The following is a 5,703-nucleotide window of genomic DNA, read 5'->3' on the forward strand; positions in this document are numbered from 1 at the left end:
GAGCTCAACTTTGATTTCAAACTTGCTGGTGAGAAGAGGTTATTTGACATTAGCTCGCTTGATGAATGGAGAACTCAGGCATATGAAAATGCCAAGTTGTTCAAATAAAAGGTTAAGAGGTGGCATGATAAGAGGATACAACAGCGTGAGTTCAATGTAGGTGATTATGTCTTGCTATATAATTCTCTTTTAAGATTTTTTGCAGGCAAGCTTCTCTCTAAATGGGAAGGTCCCTATATTGTTGTGGAAGTATATCATTCCGGTGCTATCAAGATCAACAACACGGAAGGTAATTGTCCGAGAGTTGTAATGGGAAGAGAATCAAGCATTATATCTTAGGTGCTCCCATAAATGTTGAAAGCAATATCATCAATACCATAACTCCGGAAGAATACTTAAGTGATATTTGTTAGCCTGTTTCAGACTCCAAAAACGAAGAGGTATGTGATTCGGTAAGAAAACAGAATCCAAAACTTTTCCAGTAGGAATTTTTCTCTATTTTGGAATTTTTGAAAAAATAGAAAAATTGGAAGTAGTCCGGAAAGTGTGCGAGGAGGCGACAAGCCTGGCAGACGCGGGCCCACCCCCTGGCCGCGCCTAGGGGGATTGTGGCCACCTCGTGTACCTCCCGGACTCCGTTTTCGCGTGGAGTACTCCTTCTGGTCTGGAAAAAATCGTTATATATTCTCCCGTAAGGTCTGACCCTCGTATCACGCAGATTTCCTTTGTTTTCGTTTCGAGCCTGTTTCTGTTGCAGATCTAGATTGCTATGACGTCCCCAAAACCTTCGAAGGACAAGATCTTCGAGAAGGTCATCAATCCCTACCTCAAGGGAGTGCTGCAACACCATCAATCTATCGAGATGCGTGAGGGGATGTTGCACATCCGTGATGTTGAGGGGCCCAAGAAGACCGGAAGCGTGGAGGCGAGGCTCGAAGCAATGGAGCAACAGGTCTTCAAGTGCCAAGGGACGATGGAGCGTGGACTCAACACCAACCACATGATGATCACGGAGTTCACCAGCAAGCACAGGATCGATGCCAATGACATTGGGAAGCACCTCACCAGGCTCTATGACAGGATTGATCACCTCCAGGCCCAGATCTATGACCTGCAGAACCAAAACTGTGAGTATGAATATAGATTTAAATCAATACGGTTGGCTGCAGATTTGAGGATTCCGGAGACTCGTTCATCTTTCCATGATGGAGCACCTATGCCTTGGAAGACGGAGGATCAAACCCATGTCGCAACAACTCCACCACCATCACCTTCAAAGGAAGACAACTAAGCATGGGTATGGGCAATCCCCTTGGCTTGTGCCAAGCTTGGGGGAGTTGCCCTGGTATCGTATCACCATCACATCTTTTGCCTTTACCTTTGTTTTAGTTTGTTCCTTTTCAGTTTTATTTTTCTCTCGTAGATTAAAAGTCTTAGTGTTTTAGTCTTGAGTTTGCTTTGTGTCACCCCCGATGTATTCGAGCTCGTGAGCCATATAATAAAGAGTGTCTTAGTTGAGGGCTTTGCCTCTTGCCATGATCAAAAGAGTGAGAAAAGAACAAAAGCATGAAAGATCATGTAATGATCTTATGGGAAGTGATGGCTTCACATATAGAAAGAATGTTGATTGAAACTTGTTGAGGGTAGACTAACGTAGACCTTGGTCATTGTTGCAATTACTAGGAAGTGATAAAGAAGGAGAGATTCACATATAAATACATCATCTTTGACACCATCTATGATTGTGAACACTCACTAAACTATTACATGCTTAGAAGTAGATGTTGGACAAGGACGACAACATAATGAATTGTGTTTGCTTGGTTCCGAACAATGTTATATGATTAGAGATCCCTTAGCATGTGACGATTGCTTCCACCTCATATTAGCCAAACCTCCCGCACCAAGTAGAGATACTACTGGTGCATCCATAAACCTTCAACCCAGTTTTGCCATGAGAGTCCACCATAGCTACCTATGGATTGAATAAGATCCCTCAAGTAAGTTGTCATCGGTGCAAGCAATAAAAATTGCTCCCTTATATGTATGATCTATTAGTGTGTGGAAAATAAGCTTTGTACGAACCTGTGATGAGGAAGGCATAAAAGCGACAGACTGCATAATAAAGTTCTTTATCACAGGAGGCAATATAAAGTGACGTTCCTCCGCACTAAGAGGACACACATCCAAACATCAAAAGCGCATGACAACCTCTGCTTCCCTCTGCGAAGGGCCTATCTTGTACCTTTACTTTTTGCCCTTGAAAGAGTCATGGTGATCTTCACCAATTCCTTGTTTCGCCTTTATCTTGGCTAATGTCATATGTTAGGGAAAGATCTATATTCATATGTCAACTTGGAGGTAAGCATTCATGAATTATTACTATTGACATTACCCTTGAGGTAAGCAGTTGGGAGGCAAAACTATAAGCCCCTATCTTTCTGTGTGTTCAGCTGAAACTTTGATCTCATGAGTACCACGTGAGTTGTAGCAATTGTAGAGAACGAAAAGATGATTGAGTACGTGGATTTGCTTTACAAGCTCTTATTTGACTCTTTCCGATGTTGTGATAAATTGCAATTGCTTCAATGACTAAAGGCTATCGGTTGCAAATTCTCGGTAAGGTTCTTGATCCATACTTTACTCCGTGAAGGAATTGTCACTTTAGCATGAGAGATTATATGTTGGTATTGCTGTTCTGATCATGATCATGATGCATGTATGTTCGTATCTTGTTTTGTCGACACCTCTCTCCCTAAACATGTGGGCATATTTATTGAGCTCGGCTTTCGCTTGAGGACAAGCGAGGTCTAAGCTTGGGGGAGTTGATACGTCCATTTTGCATCATGCTTTCATGTTGATATTTATTGCTTTTTGGTCTGTTATTTCACTTCACGGTACAATACTTATGCCTTTTCTCTCTTATTTTGCAAGGTTTACATGAAGAGGGAGAATACCGGCAGCTGGAATTCTGGCCTGAAAAAGGAGCAAGTTTGAGATGCCTATTCTGCGCAACTCCAAAAGCCGTGAAAATCAACGTGGATTTTTTTGGGAACATATAAAAAATACTGGGCCGAAGAAGTGCCAAAGGAGCGCAACCAGGGGGGCACAAGCCTGGTAGGCGCGGCCACCCCCTGACAACGCCTAGGGGGCTTGTGGGCTCCCTACTGGCCCACTGGCTCCCCTCTTCTGCTATATGAAGGGTTTCATTCCAAAAAAAATTAGGAGGAGGCTTGTCGGAGGATTCGTCGCCGCCACGAGGCGAAACTCGAGCAGAACCAATCTAGAGCTCCGGCAGGACGATCCTGCCGGGGAAACTTCCCTCCCGGAGGGGGAAATCGTCGCCATCGTCACCACCAACGCTCCTCTCATCGAAGGGAACTCATCACCATCAACATCTTGATCAGCACCATCTCATCTCCAAACCCTAGTTCATCACTTGTAACCAATCTCCTTCTCGCGACTCCGATTGGTACTTGTAAGGTTGCTAGTAGTGTTAATTACTCTTTGTAGTTGATGTTGGTTGGATTACTTGGTGGAAGAGTTTATGTTCAGATCCTTGATTCTACTCATTACCTCTCTGGTCATGAATACGATTATGCTTTGTGAGTAGTTACTTTTGTTCCTGAGGACATGGGATAAGTCATGCTATAAGTAGTCATGTGAATTTGGTATTCGTTCGATATTTTGATGTGTTGTATGTTATTTTTCCTCTAGTGGTGTTATGTGAATGTCAACTACATAACACTTCACCATTATTTGGGACTAGAGGAAGGCATTGGGAAGTAGTAAGTAGATGATGGGATGCTAGAGTGACAGAAGCTTAAACCCTGGTTTATGCGTTGCTTCGTAAGGGGCTGATTTGGATCCGCTAGTTTAATGTTATGGTTAGACTTTGTCTTAATTCTTCTTTCGTAGTTGCGGATGCTTGCGAGAGGGGTTAATCATAAGTGGGATGCTTGTCCAAGTAAGGGGAGTACCCAAGCGCTGGTCCACCCACATATCAAACTATCAAAGTAACGAACGTGAATCATATGAACATGATGAAAACTAGCATGACAGAAATTCTTGTGTGTCCTCGGGAGCGTTTTTCCTCCTATAAGACTTTGTCCAGGTTTGTCCCTTGCTACAAAAGGGATTGGGCCACTTTGCTGCACCATTGTTACTTTTGTTACTTGCTACTTGCTACGAATCATCTTACCGCCCAACTACTTGTTACCGATAATTTCAGTGCTTGCAGATATTACCTTGCTGAAAACCACTTGTCAGATCCTTCTGCTCCTCGTTGGGTTTGACACTCTTACTTATCGAAAGGACTACGATAGATCCCCTATACTTGTGGGTCATCACCGGGTGACCAAGTTTGTGAGGGTTTGGAAGTCTGCCCTGACGACTTACCACGAGTGTTGGACAAGGAATGTGTGTCCTTAGCTCAAGGAGAATTCGGTAGGGACTATGTGTCCCGAAATTGTGTGTCCTTTGGTTTCAATACCAAGCCGCTCCAAACCAGACGTACAACTGACACAACAGTTGGAACTGGGTCATCAACAATTGTCTTCATCGAGCTAGTGGTTCTATTTCCTCAACACTCTCATTTCATATATTGCATGTTGAAGACTTTCATTTGTACTGTTTGAAGAATTTGGCTAAAGACTTTCTCTGAATTCCTCACCTCAGATTCTTCACCTGAGTTATTCTGCAGGTGCTTATCCTGCAGTGGTGACCTGCACAAACGGATTCTCTGAAATCACGCTGAGTACTTTGTTGTAGACGTTTTTGCACTTCTGACTTTGTACTATTTCCGCTACACTTAGTTCATGACTGAGGACTTTCCTCACTAGGAATTTCCTCAGTGATGAAATTGTAAAAATTGCCTATTCACCCCCACCCCTCTAGTATATATAACGCACTTCAATTATGATCAACACTACTAGTTGGAATAGCTTCTACCCACTTAGTAACATAATCAACAGGAACTAGAATATGAGTATACCCATTGGATTTTGGAAAAGGTCCCATATAATCAAAACCCCAAACATCAAATGGTTCAACAACTAGAGAGTAATTCATATGCATTTCCTGACGTCTACTAATATTACCAATTCTTTGACATCCATCACAAGACAAGACAAACTTACGAGCATCCTTGAAGAGAGTAGGCCAATAAAAACCACATTATAATACCTTGTGTGCAGTTCTATCTCCAGCGTGATGTCCTCCGTAGGCCTTAGAGTGACACTTGTATAGGATATGTCGTTGTTCATACCCATTGGATTTTGGAAAAGGTCCCATATAATCAAAAACCCAAACATCAAATGGTTCAACAACTAGAGAGTAATTCATAGGCATTTCCTGACGTCTACTAATATTACCAATTCTTTGACATTCATCACAAGACAAGACAAACTTACGAACATCCTTGAAGAGAGTAGGCCAATATAAAACCAGATTATAATACCTTGTGTGCAGTTTTATCTCCAGTGTGATGTCCACCATAGGCCTCAGAGTGACACTTGTATAGGATATGTCGATGTTCATGCTCAGGTACACAACGTCTAATAATATCGTCTACTCCTTCTTTATAAAGGTATGCATCTTCCCAAAAGTAATGTCTTAAATCATAGAATAACTTTTTCTTTTGTTGGTATGTGAAACTAGGCGCTATAAATTTAGCAACGATGTAATTAGCATAATCAGCATACC

Source organism: Hordeum vulgare, chromosome 1H, assembly GCF_904849725.1.
Source record: "Hordeum vulgare subsp. vulgare chromosome 1H, MorexV3_pseudomolecules_assembly, whole genome shotgun sequence".
NCBI classification, from domain to species: Eukaryota; Viridiplantae; Streptophyta; class Magnoliopsida; order Poales; family Poaceae; genus Hordeum; species Hordeum vulgare.